The 24,572-nt window shown below is 38.6% G+C and overlaps 1 long non-coding RNA gene across 1 annotated transcript in view; it reads right to left on the reverse strand.

Annotated features, from left to right (window-relative positions):
- The window catches only part of LOC120502345, a 123,360-nt gene that overhangs the window by 78,802 nt on the left and 19,986 nt on the right, over positions 1-24,572 (reverse strand). Inside the window, exon 3 of the long non-coding RNA XR_005627514.1 lies at positions 22,848-23,076. This is a non-coding gene — a long non-coding RNA (uncharacterized LOC120502345). The remainder of the gene's footprint in view (positions 1-22,847; positions 23,077-24,572) is intronic.

A 24,572-nucleotide genomic window follows, 5' to 3' on the forward strand; every position in this document is an offset into this window, starting at 1 on the left:
ATTCAGCATTGTCGTTGCTGAATGCATTAGATGCAACAGAGCTCTAATAACAATAATACAGTGCTAACCTGGGTAACAACCATCCTACACAGATGTTTAAGAAGAAGGTGTTTCTCCTTGGGAGGACGGAGCAGTAAGTAGCCAGTCAGTTGTTGGTAAGGTGATTTTGAGTTTTTCTCCAAACTTAGGTGAAATTCCTACCCATATATACAACCGAGTCTTAACCCCTCCTTCTCTGTTACATACAGCATGATCTAAGCAGACAGTTTGAGTAATATGGTCATACACATGGTAGCACGTACTTCATTATATTTACTAGTATTTGCAGGACGTGTGTTTTAATGCATAATTTCAGGGCAAGAGAAAGTGGCCTCAAGCTGCACCATGGAAAAGTTCAGGCTGGACATCAGGAAGAACTTCCTCCCTTAACAGGTTGTCAAGCACTGGAACAAACTGTCCATGGAAGTGCTGGAGTCACCATTCCTGGAAGTACTCAAGAAACACTGGACATGGCACTTAGTGCTATGGTTTAGTTGGCATGGTGATGATCAGTCAAAGGCCTGGATGATCTTGGAAGTCTTTTCCAGCCTGAGTCATTCTATGACTTTTTGATTCTAAAAGTTACATTTTTGGTGATGGGGCCTTTGCAGTTACAATCACGTGACTGTTGCATTCTGTGCAGTTCATCAGAGCCATTGTGCATCCTATCTGCACAGGACCTTCTCCTTCAGCCAACCCATCCCTCCTTGAGGTGCATTATGCAGCTCTCCATCTGCAAAGGTAATGCAGCAGGTACACAGTGTAGGCATTGATGGATCTTTTGTCATCGTCCCACAGGGTGCAGTGCTCCAGGTGGGGTCTCACAAGTGACAGGTAGACGGGTCTGACTCTAACAGCTTTCCATTTCTGACAGAGGTACTTCTAATACACACCAGTAGTGTGTTTGCCTTTTTTTCTGACTACATCACATTGCACGCCTATAGCTCCTCTTTACTCAACTTCATACTAAGCTGTTGTTTCTCACGAGTAATTTTCAATGGATCTTTTTGTTAGAGTCACCAAAAGGTCAAATTCTTCATAATCCAAGTACAAAAAAAATATTTTTCTTCTAAAAATGTGGAGTAGTTTTATCACAGCATTTCTGATGGCATGAGGTGCTAAGAGATTTTAGCATGGAGTGATTTCCTGTGTTCTGAAAAGTACTCTGTGGCTTTTACACATACAGAAAATCTTGAACAGTTGTGCCAAAAAAAAGTCTATTGCAGATCACATAGTTTTTATTACTAGCTTCATATCATTCCTTTGGATCTTTTTACATCTGAGTCACCACCAAAAATATGAAGAACATTCTGAAAAAATATCTAATTTAAACTAACAAGGAATTAAAGGAATTTCAGAAGGATCTCTTGAAGTTTAACTTCCTAAATGTGAAAATCTTACAGTAAATTCACAAAACCTTTGCTTGCCCTTACCATTGATTCTTCATCCTCTTTCTGTTTTTTCTGGTGATTGACATGAAACTTGCTAAAAACTTCATGAAATTGCCTTGCCTAATGCAGAGAAAATTTGGGTGTATTACTTCTTCTACATCAAGCAACACAAAACCTACCACTGCATTTTTAAAACCGTAGCACTGAGAGGTCACTTTGCCAAAGGAGAGTAACTGTAGTATTTGTCTAGGTTTCAGAATTGCCCACAGTTAAACAATCTTAATTTAATCAAACAATACTATTCCAAGGAAAATGGTACTACCCAAATTAGGCATATAAGAACACAGAAAACATAGATGTATTTTTTAACAGAAAATTAATTTTATGCATTGAAACTTTTTAAAATTTTTGCATTTCTCTTTGAAGTGAAAACTGTTCTTATTTTATGTATGTATCTTATTTTCTGTTGCAGAAATGGTGTGTATCTCCATACATTTACTTACCAAAATCCATCTGTACTTATCACCTTCCATCTCTCCATCAGATAGATAACAAAAATAATGAATCTTATGCAGTAAAATGTAAACAGTTCCAGAACCATGCTTATGTGCAAGTGATCTGGGCATTTAAATTTTACTACTGGAAGACTGATGATGACTTTTTCACTTGTAAAACTAGAGAGCTGGAGTGGATTTAGAGTTTCTTCTCATGGAGTAGCATCAGGTGTTTGCACTGCTGAGGCCATACCTTGAGTACTGTGGGCCCTCACTACAAGGACATTGAGGTGGTGGAGATGTTGAAGAGTCTGGAGTACAAATCTTATGAGAAGGCTTGAAGGGACCTGGAGAGAAGGAGGCTCGGTAGTGACCTTATCACTGTCTACAACTGCCTGAAATTACAGCTGAGAGGGTCAGTCTCTTCCCCCAGGCAACCAGTGACAGGGCAAGAGGACATCACCTGAAGCTGCCCCAGGGGAGGTGCTGCTTTTCAGACTGGACATCAGTAAGAATTTCTTCATGGGAAATGTTGTTAAGCATTGAAATGGACTGTCCATCCAAACAGTGGAGTCGCCATCCAAGAAGATGATCAAGAAATAACTGACTGAACGGGGACTGTGCCATGGTCTAGTTAAGAGGGTGGCATTTTTAAAAGTGGGACTTGATAATCCCAGAGGTCTTTTACAGCCTAAATGATTCTGTGGTTCTGTGATTGTGTTGCCAACCTTGAGCGATCAAAAAAGAAGAAAGAGGAAAAGAGGGGAAAAAAAATCTGGATCACAAAAAGCTGAAGGTGTTGGTAAAAACAATGAAGATTAAATAAAAATGCATGTTGAGGGCTGCCTATTTACCTAAAGATGTTTGGATTTGCAGTGCTCCTCTTTCATGGTCTGTGCAATAGGCCAGTTTGTGGAGTGGTATTTATTTATGTACACATTTTTTAGTGAAAGATGAGATTATGATGTAGTCATTAGCTCCTTAAGAGATATGTTAAACTGTGAGAACTGTCAAAATGATGCCTAATTATCATTGATGTGAGGAACTTCTGACACAGTAGATTTTGGAACATATATTGAGGAACTTCTGACATTTAGATTTTTGAAAGTACAGTAACAGTTGCCTCTGAAACTTGTAGTGCCAGATTTAGAAAGACATGTACACAAAAATACCCACTAAGTAGAACACTGAGACTGCTATGAAATGTGATGTGGAACTAGAAATTATGTATTTAGTGGCTCCATATGATGCCATGCTTTTCCTCCTAATAGCAGTAAGGTTGTCATGCATATGGGCAACTGAATGGACTTCAGAGAAATTACCTCAGCTACTGACACAGAATAATTATTTATGGAAATTAAAAGGCATGGCATTGAAGAAAACAGAGTTTATAAAACAGGCAGAATAATCCAACAAAATCCAAGGAGTCATACTATGAGAGAGTCATAGTTTAGCTTTTGTCTTCTACATCTCCATGATTTGGTAATTCCAAGATGTATTTCAAGTAATTCAGAAGCACATAAATAAATGAGAACAACTGCATTCTTGGATAATTATTATTAATGCTGAAATGTAATTAATAAAATAATGGAAAATGGCAATGTTAAGCAAATTATATTCACACTCTGCTTCATAGAACTGGACCACCTTAGATTCAATAATCAGTTTTGTAGCGAGAACTAACTAGAAATATCAGCACAGTCTTCTCAGAGACAAGCTACTGATTAACACTGAGTCCAAGATATTTAAATTATACTGAGTACTGGCACTTTGCCATTACAAAACTGTGTCAGTTGCAACACATATGTTTCATATGTTGTATATAGCCATTGGACATATAGCCATATTAGTCTCACCTGAAAAATACTTAGAAGTAAAGACAATTCATTGCATATGTTTCCCAGAATTCTGCCTGAGGGATAGAACAAAGAGTGCTGCACTGGCAAGCCTTTTCAGCCCTCACCCTCAAACTCATTGACACTAATCAAGGAAGGGCAGCAAGGAGACTGATGATGAAAGATGTTCCCAGGCTCCTTCAAACTGGTTTGGTTTAGAAACCACTTCAAAGGATGTGGTCAGGAGCACAGCTTTTGGTTTTACATCTGTGGAGCTGCATCTGTGAGGTCTCTCCTCCTCATGTTTGCCACTCTGTCCTGGGCTGTCTGATTAATATTGAACTTGGCTGCATGGTTTTCTCTTTTACAGAAAATGAACAATTACACTTTTTTTTTCCCCTAAGTACCATCACAAGAATATTCTACCTGGCATTAAATACATTCAAAACAAAGAGACAGTCACTTACAGCAAATAATTTAGAACTTGTAATACTAGAACTTCAAAGGGAATTCCCATCCATTACAAGTAATGAGTAGGAACCACACTTTTTTGATAACTCAGTATGCTATATGTGGTTTTACTCCATAACCTTCCAATTGTATGCAGACTTCTTTTTCATTTGCAATAAAAACCCAAGTATGACTCTTCAGGACACGTGAGACAGACTAAATGTCCTGTTGCAATTGCAACTTCACTCTGCAGGGTCTGTTTTGCACATATTCTTTGGATTTTCATAGTCTCTGAAAGACCTGAATGCTTAAGGGTTGCAACAATTTCAAATTCATCTGGAGTCTGATATAACTCTTCAGTTGAATGCTAAGCATTTTTGTCGTTTGTGAGAAGGGCTGGTCTCAGAAAATCGACAGAGAGAGAAAATAATAAAGTGAGATTCATTTATAGAGTTCTATTTTGGTAAAAGCCGGCAAGGATTCTATATTTCACCTTGTTTAGACTAGTTAATATATAGGATATGGTGATCAAAAAGTAAGGCCTTGGATCACAGGATCATGCTCCACCTTCAGCTGCTGACAGTTTTGTCTGAGCAAGCACAGCATGGCATGGCGCGCAGTAACAGCAGATATGTCTGTGAGAACTGGTCACATTTCTGCATGCATAGACACTAACCAGAACTGTATACACAGAGTGTTTAATTGTCACTTTGCTGCATGGTAACAGCTGATACTACTCAGACCTTCCCCTCCTCTTTTTGGGAATTTCCCTCGAGTGCGCCGAGTCTAATGCAATGGCCAAATACAGATCAACTGTGTCTAACTCTGGTGTGGGTTAGTGACAATAATATTCAGGATATAAATATCCTAATTCTGGCTTAACCTTGGGCCACCAGACTGCATGACAAGTATGCAGAGGACCAAATATGTGCTTGGAGGACTGTAACTTACAGCTGCCACAGTTGACAGGCATTCCCATTCAGAAAGCCCCTAGGGATTCACACATAACTATCACACTACCTTCTGAAATACTGCTGTCAAGGACTTATTCAATTTTATGACCCCTGGTCTTTCTCAGGACAGTTGCACATCTGTCTTGGGCTTTTTTTTCCCCACCATTGCTTGCCCCTTTTACTGCATGGTACTTTAAACTGTCAGTATTGACAGTCCTTTAAAAGCCACCTATAATTTGCAGCAGAACACAGGAGGTCTTCACAGGATTAATGACTTGAAAACTGTTAATGAATCTCATTAATAATTAGCTGGAAAGTAATCCTGAGATCATTCCCTAATTCCAGAAGAAAAGAGAAATCATATTTTCCTTCTTAGTGAGGAAGCTAGGTGAGGGCAACTGGTGAGGGAATTACTTGGCTCCACAAATACCTGCTGTTCCATCCAACAAGAAATATCAGAAGTATGTAGATATTTATGAAGAATCCTATAGAGTGTCATAACAGGACTTAGAAAATGGATCAATTCTTTTACATCATTCATTTTAGGCACACTAATAGCTATCTCACTCTCACTACAACCGCAGCTGAAAATTTTTAGCAAGGAAGAATATTCTGTAAAAGCTGGGCAGCAAGAACTGTTTTAGCTCTAGAAAAAGCAGCAGATGAAACACACTGCATGAATATGGCCAACATATGCAAACCAAACTTTACAAATCAAACTAAATATAAATAGTGCTTAAGAAATGGCACACACAGGGACTCTTCACAAGTATTCTCTAATTCTGGAAACCCCATAAGGACTTTCACAAGAAATACACACTGAATGATTATTAAGAAAAACTCATCTGTCAATGGATTTTTTTGCAAAGATCGGGTTTCATTGTCTGTCTTACAAATCTACACATTATTTCATCATGATATTCTTATATGGTTAAATAGCACTCACTTTATTTCAATCTACAAACTGAAGTCAATCAACATGCCTTGATATCACTACTCCAAATTCTTGATAGAACTGAATAATAAAGAAGAGGTAAATCAAACCTAACTACTTTAGCTCCAGCCAGTCTGTCTCCACTCAAAGCATCCATTCAGCTGGGAAGTACATCAAAATTTATAGCACAGACATTTACTGTGAAAGGCTTTAACACTATGAGGAATCCTATACTCGTGCCTTGAAAGCCAATATGACACAGAGCCTATATTTGCACTGTCCTAGAGTAGCGCTCAGTAGCTGACTACAACAGCAAGCAAAAGTATTTTTTAGGCTGTGAATGTTATTTCATCTTTGTACACTGATACTAGATTTGCTTTCCTCAAAGCTGAAAACACCAAAACATGAGAAATGGTAACAGCTCTAGCTTTTTTTTTCTCTCTCCAACTGAGATTACAGAATCCCAGAATACTGATGTCATTCTCCATCATAAAGTCAGGCAACACATTCCTATTTCCAATATAATGAATGAGTGACACAGAGCAGAAAAATTCTTGCAAAGGGAATATAGAGCAAATCTATTTTCCTAGACAATGAGAGTTCATTAAAGTAATTGAGATTGCAAACATTTATATTGCTGGCAACCTCATAATTTAATTCTCAACATTATCAGTGATAATATGAAAGAGATGAGTATCTGAATTACTCTCTTAACGTGAAACAATAATCATCTTGTTTGGACAAACTCTCACAGCTTCTTAGAAAGACACTTTAATGTATCAGAGAGAGCAGAAATAAACCTCTCTGTTTCCTCTTTCAACCATAAGTCTAATTACATTGCATTTTCCTCATGAGAAATATACATTGCTAAAGCCATGCATAGGACATCTATATTCCACTGTATTTTTCTTTATGTTTGGACAAGTGGAAATCAGGTGAATTAGTTCCACACTGGTTTTTTTTCAGATTGGGGTCCAGATGTAGAAGGCAACTGCACAACTGTTGGAGTGTATCTCCTTTGCAACATTTGTTTTGCTAACAATTTGTATGACAAAGCCTGAATGTAGGTAGGAGGGGTATCTATCCAAGACAATCCATCCTCAATGAACATGCAAACAGGTAAACAACTTTACTTTAATGTAGCAGAAATCTTCATGCATTCCTGAGTAATCAGCCATCCTTACTGTTAAACTGCAACATCAGCACCTAGCATGTTTGATATGTATTGTATGGTTTCACCACAAGAAATACAATAGTTTTCTGCTATTCTAGTCAAAATGGGATATTATGACTGATTATATGACATCTTTCAGTGAGGGAGTTCTAGTTGTATTTATGTTGACCTAGCATTTCACTTGCTTTTCTTCACTATTTGAAGGCTCTCTACATAGAAACTCTTCTTGTTTTGTCAGGACTTTCTTTTTTATAACTAATTTGGTAATAATATTTAAGTCTTTACTCTTCCCATTCAGAACAGTTCAGGATTTCAAAATCTCCTTGTCTTTTTCTCTCTAAGTTTACTTCAGCAAATCTTGGAAAGAAAGTTATGCTTAGAACTTAAAGAGGTACCAGCCGGTAATGGACAGAAAGTTTCAGCTTGAAAGACCATCCTTTCAAAAGCAACTTCCTTTTCTGGCCTATATTTACTCTGAATAATTCACATTTTCCCTACCCTAGTGCCTTTGACCTCTCCTGTGTTTGCTAACTGCTGGCCAATGGCTATGCATTCACTTTTCAGGAGGGCTTTTAATCTGACATGACCAATGCATATTAAGAAAAAAAACAAGTGAAAAGCTGAAACACAACACCATAAGGCAAGCTACATGAAGTCAAGCATGGCCTGAGTTGCTAACATTGACAAGTTTATCTTTTGATACAACTGCATTTCTTTGCCAGAGCAACTGAGTGGGGGACTGGTTTTTATTCTGTTATAAAGCTGCTAGAGCTGAGAAAAGTAAGAATTTCTTCTCTATTAGGTATAACAAAATTGGAAGAGAATGATATTGCATGTTGCCCCAAAATGTCTTCAGAAGTTTCAACATTTCTTTGGAAAGGGAAAATTCATATTGGATTTCATTCTGAAATGAGATTTCATTTCAGATATTTCAAATCAAACTCCCAACAACAACAGAAGTAACCACAGCTCTTAAGTGCTACTTGACGGGACTTGGCAAAGCTGAAAATGCTTCTGGACTGCTGATTTCTAGGAAAACACGCAGGATAGGAGCTTTCAGGGGTGCCAACCCATTAAATCTTAGGTCACAAACCTGAGGATGCATTATAGGTATATGCCAAGCATAGAGCTGAGCAAACCGGCAAACCCCTGATAGAAATGTGTCTGGCAGCCAATCTTGGCAGCTCTCCTTGCAGGAAGTGTTTTCAGTCTGTCTCAATCTTCCCAGGTTAGTATTTTCTTGCGAGCTGACTTCATGCCATTTAGTTCACATTTTTTAATAGAAAAAGAAGATCCATTTGGACAATTCTGAGCAGTTCTAGAAAAAATTGTTACTAAGATTACCAGCAACAGCTGGTAATGGACAGAATGTACAATATATATAATCAGACATCAGTAACAGCTGGTAATTGTCAGAATATATAATATATATATAATCAGGCATTATTCCCATTATCTCAGATTCCCTGATTTTGTTTTTGGTGAATTCATTTTCACTGCAGACAACCTATTAAATCCTGTTACCTGTCACATCCTTTAGTTCACAGTTCTTACTGAGCTTGAGTTCTGAGTCACATCCTTCATATTAAAGCCACTTGCTTGATCGTTCCCAGCCAAAGGTCTTTCGCCTCACTAACCTTCCAGACTAATTCTGCTGCTTCTTGAAAGTACTAACCTCCCTTCCTGTTGTGAAGAAGTTTTTATATTTTCTATGAAAGGAAGATTCACATACAGTGAGTTTGGTTTGCTACAGCAGCTAGTTTTAAACACACATTGTTCAAGCAATTGTAAAATATATTAAGAGATGCCTAATTAATTAAGATGTAGCTGAAGCTGCCTACTGTGCACTGTTTTATATAGAACCATGCTCTGAACTGACTAGCATTAATAAATGCTGAGCCCCCCCCCCACCTTGGTATTCTAATAAAGTATTTCTGATTATCCACAGGCTGTCAGTGACTGACAGTGGTATGTCCTGTTTTTCCACACTAATGCAGGTTTTCTAGAGATCCTCAACTTACATCAGCATCTTACCGCATGTGAGTTAAATTTCCCAACACACCTCAACACATGTTAGAAATGGCAAACATGGACTGCTGTCAGGTCTGCAGTTTTTTAATATGATGCATTTTCTGAGATGAAAACTTGACCTTACTCTCATTCAAACTCCTTCCTACTCTGAACTGAAGGCCTTCTTGTGCATACCTATTATTTGTCACAGATAACCTCTGAAATGCAGTAAGATTTGCTCAAACATATGCTTCATCAGAGGGTGCACCATATATATCACTTCTGTCTTCTGAAAATATTAACTTGAGATATTTTCAAGACTATGTGTTATTCTAGAGATTGTATTTTGAAGAAATGTGTGAAGAAATGTCTCTGTGAAGGTAGGTGGCTGGCCATATGTATTCATAACATGTATACAAAGCTCAAACACCTGCAACTCAGATACTTAAGGTTTTTCAATAATCTCTTAGTGAATCTGATTCCATGGGGTAAAGCTGAGCTACACTGAATCCAACTTCCATATGCTATCTGACAATACTGCTTCAAGAGAAACTCTTCTCACATATCTTAAATCAACACAGAAAAGCAGCTCCACAGGAATCTGTAAGATCAGAAGAATAATTTGGTGTCACCTTGAGTGCTGTCAAGCACAAAGGATGACCAAAATAGATACAACTCTGTTCCAGTACATTATGGTTACCATATGTGACTTAGGAAGTATAGCATAATATCTCATGACAATATCTATCAAAGCACAAACAATAGGAACCTTTCCCACCATTATATTGTTACAACTCATTCACTGATTTCTCAGCTGCAACTGCAACTGTTGCGTGTTCTCTACTCCATGAAAAATCAAACCTATAAAAATACAGCTATTAATCAAAAATTAATCTATAGTTCATTCGCTGTTGGTGCTGGTTTTAATGCTGCCACCTAACAATGGGATTTCAAATACAGGATAGGGTTCATGAGTTAACTACATGTGGCAAGGTCTATTGCCAGGTCACAGCCAGGATGAAAGATTTTGGGGCTACAGGCTGGAGAGACAAAGGTCAGCCAGCAAAGGGCATGGTCACACAGAGCTCATTAGCCTCCTAGGAAGCAGCCTGCAGCAGCAGAGAAGAAGAAAAAGGGGAAGGAAGTTCCTAGTGAAATTCATAAGGTAAGGTTTAATCTTAAACTGTAATGAAGAGTTTCTACAGATTTTTTTTCTTCTTTTGTTTCATGCTATTCCTAAATTAAAAATATGTTTAAACAGTACTCCTATTTCATTGTGGCTTTCTAAGAACTTAGTGGCAAAAATCACAGAGAGCTATTTTTCCATATGGATAGGAAAATACATTATATGTTACAGGTTTCAGATCATTACTTTGAAACATTAGTCTTCCCAAACTGGTCATTTACAGTTATGATTAAAGAGAGGGGAGGTATTGTATAGCAATCATGTCTTCAAGACTTGTTTGTTACAGTGGAGATTCTGCAGGTCTTCAAAGCAGCAGACTTTATTTTCACCAAAGACCAAAGGTGTTAGTAGAGTGCAACTAGATTCATCTTGTAGGATGAGTTCTGGGGGTGGTTTCTTCAGAGGAGAATGGATTCAGACATTTCCTAATAAGAGCAGATGAAGGAACTTGCAGAGACTGTGATTCCCTGAAAGAATCTGAATAATCAGCAGCAACTTTCTTTTAGTTAGTATGTAGCACAGATCTCTAGCAAGTCACATCATGCTATCATTGCAAGCAGGAGTCTGATAAATGCTGTAGCATGATGGTTGTAATGCATCCAGCATCTTGGGAGTCTGCTTGAGCTAACAGTGTACACAGCTGGAGTGTAGGCATATCATAATTATTTTTCAGCTATGCCATGCCACTAAGAAAAATACAAGGGAACACTTCAATAAATACCAGAGTTTGGCATCTACCAGTAGCACAGCATGAAGTATGCTGTAATTGGAAGATAAAAGAAAAGGAGCTGTCTCCATGAAACTCTGTGTCTTGTCTTGGCATAGGATTAAAACAGGTAGACAGAGATGTGTATTGAAAATTGTTCCCAGCCATGTTGGTACAGACACAGTTGTAGAAAATATCTGCAACAGTACCTCTAAAGTAGATTATAATTTCATTAGGAATATTATTTCATTGCAATTCTGCCTGAAATTAGTGTGAGAGCTTATGAAAGACATAACACCTCACATATGTAGTCTGTACCCTCTTCACAAATACAGGCCCCTCTTACTCACTCCCTTTGAAATTCAGGCTGGTTTTCTGGCTTTAAGTTACCTGCTGTTGAGAAAAGACTTGAGCAAACACTTCAGTGGTCATCTCAAGTCGTTTGCACATGCTTCTGTAGACAGGTGAAACAAGATCAGAGCCTATTTACAAAACAAAGTGGGGGACATATATGACAGATAAGAAGAACCAAAAGATTTTGTTATCTTGCTCACAGACAAGAAAAGGCTGTGAATCATCTGGGGCCTGGTTTACAGCCCTCAGGCTATAGCAGAGAAAATGGTTTTCTGTCTGCAAGCTGTGAACCTGGACAGAAGAGTAGTACAGAAAGATTCACACAGTTTATGTGAAACCAAAAATGATAGACAAATTTTAGTCAGGCAAGAAAACCTGATCCCCATGCTTAACTTAAAGGCAGTAAGGGCTTCTTAAAGTTAAAGATCAGACTGCTCAGGAAAATAATTGCTCACCCTTTAATGACAAACTGAGAGAAACATATTCAATCCTACATGAATCTTTCAAAGAACAAGAAGAGCTGAAGAAAAGGATAAAGGAATAACTCTGGTTGGTATGGAACAAGAGCAAAGAGCAGGGGAATAAGGAAGCAGCATGAGGTAAAGAAAGCAGGATAGAGACATGGTGATCCACAGTGTTTGGAGGAAAAAATCACCTTGCCCTGTGGCACAGGAAAAAAGAAGCATCATCTGCAGTGTCTGTCAGCCTTAACTGCCATATTTATGATTATAACACCTGATCAGCAAACCATTTTATTGCAGCTGGATTGGGAAACCAGCTGCCGTTACTGCTGAGATAAGCAGCAGTATTCATGCGGTGGCATGTGGCTCAGAATTGGCGAGGAGTGTTCTGAAGCCAGTGGGCAACTGCTAGCTGTTGATAGGAAACCCACAAAATGAGAAGTGTTTCTGCAGATACCATCACAGCTGGCACACAGAGAGTTTCCTTCTCTGCTGAGCAGCAGTGCAGTGTGAACCCTGATCTTGGCAGAACACGAAAACATTTGGGGAATATTGCTTTAGGTTCTGAGTAGTATGCTGTCAAATAGAAAACAAAATTTTAGAGGGAATGATTCAATCCAGAACTGCCTTAGCTTTGGTGGATACACCTGAGGCTAGTTTCAGCTGCAGTTCTGGCTCTGTAGAGGTTTTCATCTTACACATCCAAGCCCCCAATGAAGGCACTTTTTGTAATTTGTATCTTGAACTATGTGAAGATTGATACCTGGGTTATTAAGTCCCATTTAAAACTGTCTGGTTAACTACACTGCATGCAGTTAGCATTATCATCTCAACAGCAGTACAGAAAAGTCCAGGTCAGGTAAGGTAAACGCATCACTGAACTGAGCATGGAAGACAGTTGTTAGTTCAGGACAGAAGCACTGACAGTGCAAATGGTTTTTACATTCTGTTTTGAAAGTGCCACTGGGTACACTGCTAGCTTGGAAACCCTTATCATACAAGAGGTATCTGCTCAGCTATATGGATCTGTCACTTGGAGGACAAGTAACTGACATAAAGCACTAGGCTAGCATTTGTCCACATAAGAGGATGTCAAGGGGTAATGATGCACATGCTTATCACAAGTGCTTATCAACAGTGCTTATCACAAGTGTCTGCTGATGATGGAGAAATAGTAATATGTCTTTCTCATTCAATTTGTTTTTGGTTTTGTTTTGTTTGGGTTTTTTTTTTCCAGGAGGTGGGCAGAAAGAGAAGGGAACAGGACATTTGATCTATTATTTAGATGAAAGTTCACAGTTAGGGCATGGTTTTTACTTCCTGAATTGGATCCCGAGTTGTTTACTGGAATCAACAACACAGAAGAGATTGGAGAACTTGGGTCATTCTTCAAATGAAGAAACTTTATTGTACTTGCAATTTTACTGACACGATTTCTCCATTTTGTCAGCTAAGTCTCTTACTGTGGACTTTATAAAAAAGGAAAGCATTAGAAAAAAATATGACTCTTCATGCATTACAGGAGGCGACTGAGGGGGAGAGAAATTTTTAGGAATGTTAATAATTTATATGTGACATGAAATGAGGAAGAACACTTTGTATTCCATCCATTTTGCCTGAACAAGCCTCAAGTTGTCATCCTGCTCCCTGATAAAATAAATGCTAAGCACTACTAACAAACAATGAACTTCATTGCTCAGAGCATTTGTGAAATCCAGTTTTTGGATCCACTGAGAAATGAAGATGTATTTCTTTCCTTCCCAGAAAAAATTCCAAAGTTTTTCACCAAAAGAAGACTCAAAATCCTACTGTTACTATAGTGAAAACAAAGCTAAGGAATTTAAGTAGCTGATGAATTGTATTAATAAGTAACCAAGAGATTATAACACTATGACTGGCTTATGGGATGCATTGTTCATGCTGTTCCTGCAATTCTGCATTAAAAATTACAGAGCAGACAAGGAATGGCAAAAAGCGAACAGTACTGAGTTACTAAAGGTTTATTAATCTTTTCAACAGAAATAAAAAGGAGTCAAATATTTGGAAGAAGGACTAGAAATATCAGTGTTGGTATAGAAGTATGATAAGCAAATTGTACTTCAATGCTGGCCTTATTTTATCATTGAAGATCATGTAAAAATGTCATAGCATGAAAGAAACCCCAAAGAACTTGGAAGTTTCAAGTATAATTTCTTATAGCTACCTTTGAAAAGTTTCTCGTAGTTCAGTAAATTATAATAGTCAAAATATCTCTTTAATAACAGATATTTAGAAAATCAGATGAAAACAACATGAACAGAAAACTTTAAACTAGGTTCTCTCTTGGCAAATGTATCTCTGGGCTTTGAAAACTTAAGACCTTTTTTAGGCAATGATCATCTTCAGTGGATGGTTCTATTGAAAGATCCAAAAGTGTTTTGAACAACTTTTAATTTCAGTATTAAAAGTATTTTTAAAATACTTCAGCTCAAGTCACTTACAGTGGCTTAAAGCACCCAAGAATGCATAGAGACTAATGTCTGCACTATGGTAAATGTGGTACTCACAAAGAAACTAGCTAAGGGCTCTATACCTGGACTTCATGTTGCTTAATTAGCATTGCCTCTGTCCAGGGACAGAGTAATTGATGTGGATTTGCCTTGTGTCAACAAAGCAATTCATAGGTCATGATGCAAGATGGATTCAATTATGTCCACGCAATTTTAAAAGGGTGTTTCTTTTGATTTCAATCAGGAGAAAGAAGATGTACAAATACTGAAGTCAGTTGTACTAACGGTGGAGGAGTAATAACCTGCTTAGTATAGGTTCTCTGCCTTAGCTACATACACAAACTTTGCTGCAACTCCCAGTTTAGATAACTTAGGCCCAGACGCCCAGAGCTGGAAGTACTACACTCTCTTAGAGGTGATGAGAACGTATATAAGTATCTGCAATACATGTTTATTGTCAAAATGCACAGCCAGATTCATCCACTTAGCCATGTAGGTCCTGCAGATACAATCCCCAAATTTTTCACAGGGACTAGATTTGATGTAGCTGTTCTTTAATTATTTATGGATATACAGGAAGATTAAGCAAATTTTGGACATTACCTCAGAAGGGACTAAGCTAGGGACTCGAGCCATTCATTGTTACTCATTCATTTGGACAAGTTAAATGCAATACAAAGTGTGTTAGATGGTGTCTTTTTGTATGCTCTCCAACAGCAATGGGATATATGCCAATGACTTCAGTGGGGAGGGAACACACCCCAAATTCCCATTTTCCAGTTCCAATTTCTTCAGTTGAATTTGTGAGCTTTACCTAGAAATGAGACCTCAGGTTCTTGTTGACAACTCTTTTTTTTCCATATAATGGAGATTATATATTTTAAATCCACCACTCAGATTAATACACAGAGGGAGGATAAATGTATCACACTTTGCAGATAATGAGTTGTCTTGCCTTTTACAAACAGGGTTCCAGCTACTGGAAGCATCCGTAACTACAAAAAGATATTTGCTGTAGAACACCTTAACTGTTCTAGGAGCCATTACTTCTGATAGCTGATGCCATATAGGATAGCTCACTGATACAAAAATCATTCCATTTGGGAGGCCAAGGTACCAACAAGACCAACAGGCTCAGTATTGCCAAGGGAATGTGCTGCCTTCTGCATGAATTTGCTCTTCTGTTAGTGATATCAGTAAGAGCTCACTGACAGAAGACCTTTCAAAAGCCTAGAGAGACTGACTCTCAAGAGTTATTTCAGCTAAAGTAAAAATTAATTTATTAAATGAAGTGAAAAAACTTGCAAAACTTGCTGTTCACTGATGCAAAGGTTTCCAAGTAGTCTGACAAAAAAAAAAAAAAGAGATATGTTAAATAGGAGGTCACATTTGTACCTTCTGGCTTTTAGGGTACATAAGACAAAAATTATTCCTAGTACAGTGATATAATATGTGAAGCTTCCTCACTGACTTATGCTGTGCCAAAACATGATGATTCAACTAAAGCAAGATATTTTATTTGGACTTCACTGCACTTTTGCAGTTTTCAGCTGTAACAATTGGATTTTGTACGAAGCATTTAATATTTACTATTTTCTTTTTATGAAAAAAAAAATCCAAATTATAATATAGTATTTTGACAACAACAAAATTTACACAGTGATAGAAGCAATCATCTGGGGTTTAAGACTTCCTTCTACAAGAAATTTAATGTATTTTATCTTATTTCATTCTACAGTCTGATTCCCACCTCTCTTGATGAGCTATGCTTCTGGCCTCTGGCCATCATTTTTTCATTGGGGATGTTTCCAAACTCACTTCGAGTCAGCACTTAAAAAGCCATCCTTCTAGTTGGTTCCTTAGTACATCTTGTTTTGTCATCTGTTTCTGTAGTGAATAAAACTCTGTAATCTTACAGTTATCCTGTGGCAGAGAGGAACAGGCAAAAGTCCATTTTGGTTTGAAATTGTAAATCTCCATGAATTTAATTTTTTAATGCCACTAAATCATAGGCAATTTTCAAACAAACTTTTTAAATAAGAGCAGCCTATTTTATAAGTGGTATTTATAGCATCTATCAAAACTATTGAAATCACATTCTTCCATCTGACAAGCTCAACATTCAATGTGTTCTGAAAACTGAACATATTTTGTAGCAGCTTTCTTCCACAGACTGAAAATGGAAACTGAAAATGGAAACTAATGATGGAGCCAAATGAGAAAAAAATCTAAACAGAGAAGTATCTGCTCAAGAAGCAGTAGTAAATCTGAGGCAGAAATACAGCCAGTAGTGGACTGAGATGTACAATGCTCTGCAGTGGAAGCTGAGATTTAGTGTCCTTCCATTGCATCTGAAAAACATCCTTACTTTTGAACATGGGGTAAGGTGTATTGAACAACTGAACAGGTTAGAGCCAACATCTACTCCTTATAAAGATCCAGCTCTCCATGCACAAATCCTGAGTGAACATGAGATTTACCTTCTTCTCTATGCCCTGAAACCTGCCTGGCCTACAACACATACAAGTGGGGCACAAGTACAGTTCATCAGTCTCCAAGGTCCAGAGGCTTCATTCTGCCTTACCCACTGCCCTGCAACAGGATCACAAAGATCTGATACAATAGAAACTACAAACACATTTAGAAAATCAAATTAAGTTGGGTATACTGTTCATTTGATATTTCTGACTTAGAACAGGAAAAATGCAACCAAACAAAAACTCAACCTTTGCACAAATTTGGTACCAAAAAAGGGAGTCTTCTATGAGAGGAAGAGAGGCTCTCTCTTTGTCCAACATTGATGCAGTAAAAACATCTGCTTATTACTCAGTGATTATTGTATCTGCAATTTTACCTCTTTTTTTATTTTTATTTTTTTCTCAAAGCCATAAACTGTCTTATAAGACTGAAGTAATTGTGGGATAGCAATTAGAAGATGAGGTATATAGCACCCCTAAATGACAGTTCTTTTTCCTTGGTTGAAAGATTTGCATAGATTTAATTGTACATGCTTGACTGGGATTGGATAAGTGTATTTCTTTTAGTTCTCTTTTACTGTGATACTCTTAAAACTGGACATAGGGCAGGGAAGTTACATATGACTCCCTACCTGAAAGTTGTAATACTCTTTGGAGAAGTTGAAGTATACTGTAGGAATTTTTTTGCTTATGTGGCTCTAGAAGCATCTGCCAATGGGATTCTCAATGGTGTTTGCTAAAATGCAGAAAAATATATGCTGTAAAGAGAGAAAGTGTTTTACACATGTATACCAGTGGGTGGATGAACTGTTTAGTCAACAAGAGATGAAAAGTGAGGGTATATATCTGTTCATGCATACAGTTAATGTTCACAAATAGCCTTCTAAGTGTTTCAGATGAGAGTGCTTTAATTTATTTATAAACCTCATGTACTAATTTTATTAGTCTGCATTCCACTCCCAGGAACAAGTTCCAAAGAGCTCCAGGAGTACAGAAAAACATGAAGGAGGCTGTTGTTTTGGACTGACTACAGTGGCTATGAAGTCATGCCACCGAATGTGTGGTGCTACCCTCTGAAAGAGGATACGGAGAGAGCTGTTCACTTTGCAGTTAGAGGCACAATGCAGAAAAACATATATGAGAGAAAGGACGAAGTAGTTGTTAAAACTAGGGTCTGAATAAGAGATACAAGTCACAAAAGTTAGGTAGTAAAAGTGCCACTAAAAACATTAAGTGGCGTCTGTGACGACTTGTATGCAGTGAGCCCAATCCCAGTTAAGAACCTAAACATTCTGGCTGTTGCCTCTCATCTGTATGCAGAAATCCACCTAACAATTCCAGGACAAAAGGTGTCATTTTTCTTGGACCTTCTAGACCTATTTGAAATATTAAAATATTAAAAATAAAAAAAAAACCCCAAAACAAAAACACAACAACAAAACCCAAACCCCCCAAAAAACACCAAACAAAAAAACCTCACCAAAACAAAAAAATAAAACCCAAATCAACAATTTCCCTTCTGCCACATATCCATGCTTGAATTTTTCTCTGAGACAACTGTAAAATTTCCATACCCGCATTTAATTCTCAGTTCACAGTCAAAAGAGTACAATGGTAAAATTCCTTATCCAACAAAGAAAAAATAACTATTACTCTTTCTGCTTAGCTCAAATTTTCAGGCCAAAGCTTTATTTTCTCTATCATATTTGAAGAGAAGTGATTTAAACTAACAATCTATAGACCCATTCTTCTGCAGCTATTTTGATGTCTCAAAATATCATTCTTCCTTACCTAACTACAAATGTTTTATTCTGAAACTCTCTTTAAGCCATTAATAACCACCTGTTGTGACAGCCAACAGCTGGCCTGGAGGCCTCACATTCATAGGTAGCCCTAACCATAACTCAACCAGTCTATTCCATCAGGGAAAAGAAGTAAACATCCCTAGGAGGAAGACACTGAGAAGCTGGGAGATTCAAATTCAAACAACACCAGCTGACAAGCATGGACACAAGGCAGCTATTGGCCAGTGAGACGGGTGGTAACCAAAATTGAGCCAGTTGGGATCCACTGTGAGATTATTTGAAAACCACATAAAAGAGAACTGCAACAGATTAAAATTCGCTGTTGCCACATGAACCAGAGGGTGTTGTGTTGTCTCCGTCTAAACTGTGACAAGTGGTGATCCCGACATGACAGGCTGCAGCCTGCTACATGGAGAGTGGGAGGATGAAGCCCATGGGAGAGGCAGCCTGGAGAGCTGCTGGTGGGCGTGTATAGCTGCAACTATACAGACAACTGTAAATAGAAAGTATTCACTGAGGACATGGGAACCAGAGTCCTGACAGAGGAAAAAGCTGTAGTGCAGATATGGACCCTCTTCTTATGCAAATGAGGGGTAAAATATGGTGAACATGCTCTGCAAACCTTGCTGTCATGGTGTAAGAGCCATCTACTAGGCACAATTGCAGAAACCACTTTTAATGTGCAAACATGGGAGCAGAATGTTGAACTGATATTAAAGTTGGCCTCCGGAGGCAACAACATGGGTGAAGATATTTTAATGACCTGGTGGCTGGTGTGGGACACTTCAAAACATAAAAGCCGAGTGGAGTGTGAAAGCTGCAACTGGGCACTGCCAGAACATCCAGCAAGGACGGAGGGCAGGGGTGAGCGATGGGGGACTGGTGCACGGGCAGAATGGCCAGGCGAGAGGCTGGGGGGGCGGCCATTATCCGAGCTCCCTGTCCCTGTGGCACCGTCCCGCCATGCTGCCGCCGGAGCGGCGTCGGGTGTGTCTGTGTCGTGTGCGGGTTCACTCACACCGCAGCTGCCCGAGCCATTGCTTTGTTCCACGCCCCATATCGCCGTAATCTGCTCAGCCCACCCCTGCCTGCGGCTGACTGGACAGCCCAGCCACTGCTTGGCAAGCCCACTCACAGCTTCGGCGTGCAAGCAGAAGCCAGAAGCTAAGCGGTGGGCTGCCGGCACCCAGAGCCATGGAACACCACATGCCACTGCATCCACAGCAAGAGCTCAAGAAAGCCTGAGGAACATACCAAGACTGTACTTTGTGTTGAAGCAACTGATTAGCTTCTCTTCACTGGATCTAAAGACCATATCTGTAAAGTCTGGAATCTGGTAACTGGACAAGGAATTGTCATTCAAATAATGTAGTAAATGAAATATTGCACCTACACTATCCTGGTCTTCACAGTTTCAACCTCCAGTATTAAGCTATGGAACACACTCTTAATAACTGTGGAAATGCTATCGTCCCTCTTGGACTTCTTACTTCTCTTTATGTGGCTACACTGCATGAAAATTACCTGTGGTTTTCCAATATCAATAGAAATTTCATTCAGAACCAAGTGTGAACTTTATTATTCCTACTACAAACAGATGATTCAGGCTGCTTCTATACTGCAAGGTTTACATGGTTTAGTATACGACAACAAAAAATTCTGAGGACAATTAACATACTTGAAAGAATGAATGTTTACCAAGAGGTGTTTCTCAGCATTCTGTTTCTCAGCATTCTGTTTAGTATTCTTCCAATTCAGCAATACCTAGTGCCTGTTTATTTTTATATCTACTCTTTGTCTGGACTTCAAGCAGTTTAGGTCATTGCTCTGTGTGTAACAAGCTGGCTTCTTAGGGGAAGATAGCTTTCAGGGTTGTTGGCATCTTGCTGGTATATAACAGTTAGTGAAGCTGAAGTACATCATTTGAGATGCAGAAACAATGGGCAACTTGCAGAACCTTCATAGTGATTTCTTTTCAGAGCCAGAGTAGATACTATAAGCAGTAGAATTCACCATCCCTTTAAGGGAGAACTGGGCACTGCTATTCTTTGCTGTTCAGTAGCAGCTATCACATACCTACTCAGAACTCATTTGCAGCCTGCTCAAGAAAGGCTCACACTCATGGCTGTATCCATAGCAAGGCTTCTCTTTAGCCTGACTTGGCAATTTAACCAGTTTATGACGCTGATGCAAGCATTGGTGTTATTCATACTGGAATGGACTGAAAATGAGTGAACTCTTCCACTGGACCTGCTATCCTTAGAATGTGTGCTGTATTTAATAACCTCTTGGTGGCATTCACTGAAGTCTCAACAGTGACATATATCTCTATATATTATGGCTGAATTTATATGTATATATAATATTTAAAGTTTAAATTAACTAGAATTCAATATTCTCTAATGACCATCTCAAAATAATAACCTGGCCATGTCAACATTTTCAACAGAGTATCTTTCTGTGGGAATTTGAAAAGTATTTCCTAAAAATTTATTACAGACCACAGTTTAAAATATTTTTGTGCCCAAAGAATCTCAGGTGATGCCATTAAGATAGCATAAAATACCACAAAATACCAGGGAGCAAATGGACTAGCAGTTATCTAATGCATTGTCCTGGTATCCAAATCTGCCTTTTGGTAGTGCTACCTCAATAAATAATTCCTTTACATAAACAAAGTATGGGCTATAACTCTCAAAAACCTTAAAATTTTCTTCAAGGTTTTCTGCTTTGTTTGAAGACGTTATGTGTGGGGTAGAGAGTCTTACAGACTGCCTCAAAAATAAGAGATACCACAACCCCACAAAAGCAGATCAATCAAGGCATTTCTAATGCATTAGCAATAACTAACAAAGTCTGAAGTTATATTTTCAAGGTTTTGTACATATACCCATTCACACAAAACCACTGTAATTAGCTATAACTGACATGGGTGTAAACTGCATGTCCCTGAATGAGATTCTCAGGTGCTCAGCCTGCCTACAAAATGCAATGGATAAAATTGTGAAGTATGAGGACCAATTTACAAACACTAGCCAAAACAAGAGACTAGTCATCTCTCCCTCCCTTTCATCTCCTCACTAAATATGCTACCTCTTCTGAATCTCTCTGCAAGTATTTGAAGGGCAGCAAGTCTGAGCCAGTTGTGAGGGATTCATTTAATTTACAGGGGCATTGCAATGTGTGCAACATCTCAATTAACTTACTTGTTAAATAGGTAATGGCACTTGACTGTTAAGTGGTGAAGGAACTTGTTAAATGGATACTGGTACTTATTTAAAGGTTATGGTCTATGGTCTGGCTAAATAGTTAGGACTCCAAAGTGTGTAGGAACCTAAACAGTATAATAGGCAAAGCTAGATGACAAAATGAGCCCTGCCTCCTCATTCAGATACTTTCACAGTACTTGAATTAGACACCATTTTTTCTCAGATTTGAAACACGATTGACCAAGGTTGTGCAGCTGTGTATACTCTGTGCTCAGGACTAGTATTCAAATACCTGACCTGATGGGTTAGCTAGCCCTGCCTGGACAGTTCCACAACCAGATCACATGCAATATTGGAAAAACTACTTCCATCTTAGGACAAGGCAGCTGGCACATATCTATCACTATTATATCAATGGACCAACAGGAAATGAAGCTAATGCTGTAACAAAAGAAAAAAAGCTCTTTCAACAACATCAACATTAGATTTCAATGTTTGAAAAGGTTCATTATTTGCACCGCTGCCATTGAATAATGATGTTAAGCATACTACTGTAAAAACAAAGAAGGGGGAGTGTGGGGATAATATATACCTGCCACTAAAGCCTTGGATGTTCTTAAAATTCTCAATCACATTTAACATGACCTAACAAACCAACCAATAGTTATTGGGTGTTGTCAACAACTGGAAGACAATTCACCCATTACTTTATTTAAACCTGAAGAGTCAAACAATTTAAGGACATTGCTAGCAAAAGGACATGTAAATTTTAATTATATACCTGGACATTGTGTTGGCTTACAGGTGGCCTGTAGGCCTCAAAGTATAAATAATTATAAAATTATAAGGGAAATATGTGATCAGTTACATAATTACTTACTTATAAAATTAGACCAGGAAGAGCAGGCCCAGGCCGTCGGAGACTCAGGCTTCTATTGGCTGGCTGAGCAGGAAGTAACAGGCTCAGCCAATGAGGATTGACCTCATGGGCTCCCAGGTATATAAGGGAGCAAGCGCTGACGGAAGGGAACTGCAGCTGCATGGACTCGGTGTGTCTTGTCACTGGTCTGTCTCCAAAACTATGACTGGACATCACCTGTAAGACCAAACTGAGAACACGACAGCAAAATGTTACTTCTTACAGTTTTTGAATGTTACCTTTGACAGGTTTTTTTTGAGTTGACTTGTTTGTAACTTCCTTTAGTTTGAGCAGTTCAGCCATAGATGTGAACAGTGTGCAGTGTACCACCCTGTAAAACTGTGCTCATTTTTGATAGCTCCTGGACACGACAGTAAAAACTTTTGATGGTATGCGGGATAGACTAATGGCTAGTAAGGCTAGGCTTGTTGAGTTGGGTGAATAGCCTCCTGCAAACTAGGCTTATCATTTGTACCATCATAATTATCTCACACATTGTGCCATGTTTGCCATCCTGTCTGCAAGGGCCCTGAAGAGGGTGACAGACACTGCTTTTGTATTTAAAAACACAAAAAGGGGGAACTGTGGCGGACAACAGCTGGCCTGGAGGCCTCACATTCATAGGTAGCCCTAACCATAACTCAACCAGTCTATTCCATCAGGGAAAAGAAGTAAACATCCCTAGGAGGAAGACACTGAGAAGCTGGGAGATTCAAATCTCAGATTCAAACAACGCCAGTCAATCCCTGACAAGAATGGACACAGGCAGCTATTGGCCAGTGAGCTGGGTGGTAACCAAAATTTAGCCAGTTGGGATCCACTGTGAGATTATTTGAAAACCATATAAAAGAACTATAATCAATGAAAATTCACTGATGCCGCATAAACTGCAGAGGTCATGTCATGTCCATCTCAACTGCAACAACCTGTGAGTCAAAGAACTTGAGTTCAAGAAATCTGGATGGTTAAGCATTGATCAAGGATACCTGTCATTTTAAGAACTCTGTGCAAGAAACCTGGCACCCAGTATGTGGAAAGGCAATTGAAATGTGACAGGTTCAGTGGCCCAATAACCACTATATGAAGCAACAGCACTGGAAAGAAGAAGAGCAGACTTTGCTTTTTGAGATCATGTCTGCCTGCAGAATGCTGTCTGGTTTTTGTTTATCATGTGTATAAAGGGTCCAGAAAATTTGGCAGAATTTATTATAACTTCCCTTGGCATTTGGTGACTTCAAAGTGAATTCACGTTAGTTTGTTGTCCATTCTGAATAACTCTCAGTTCTTGGATACAGCTCCATCTTTTGTACACACTTGACAGGAGGATGCCTAGAATTCATAAGTAAAAGGTACACTGAATAAAGTGAAATGAGTCACCTATCCTGGAAATGTTACGCCCAACACAGAATTCAGGTCTGCTGCACAGTTCCATGTCATTAGTAAAGATTGGTCTTGAATTTATTTAGCTGCAAACATATCAAATATCAATTCATCACACCCCTATTATTGGCAAGGCAATACAAATCCTAGACTAGGATTTGCACTGAGGAAAGTGCATCTCCACATCAATGAATTAATTTGTTGGTAATAGAGTGACATTGATCCAAGAAGAGACAGAGACCATTTTCTTTCCTGCATTTTACTTTCTGACGAATGAATTTCAGACAGAAAATTAGATAGTACTCT

This window comes from Passer montanus, unplaced genomic scaffold, assembly GCF_014805655.1.
Source record: "Passer montanus isolate IOZ18808 unplaced genomic scaffold, ASM1480565v1 scaffold22, whole genome shotgun sequence".
Taxonomy (NCBI): Eukaryota; Metazoa; Chordata; class Aves; order Passeriformes; family Passeridae; genus Passer; species Passer montanus.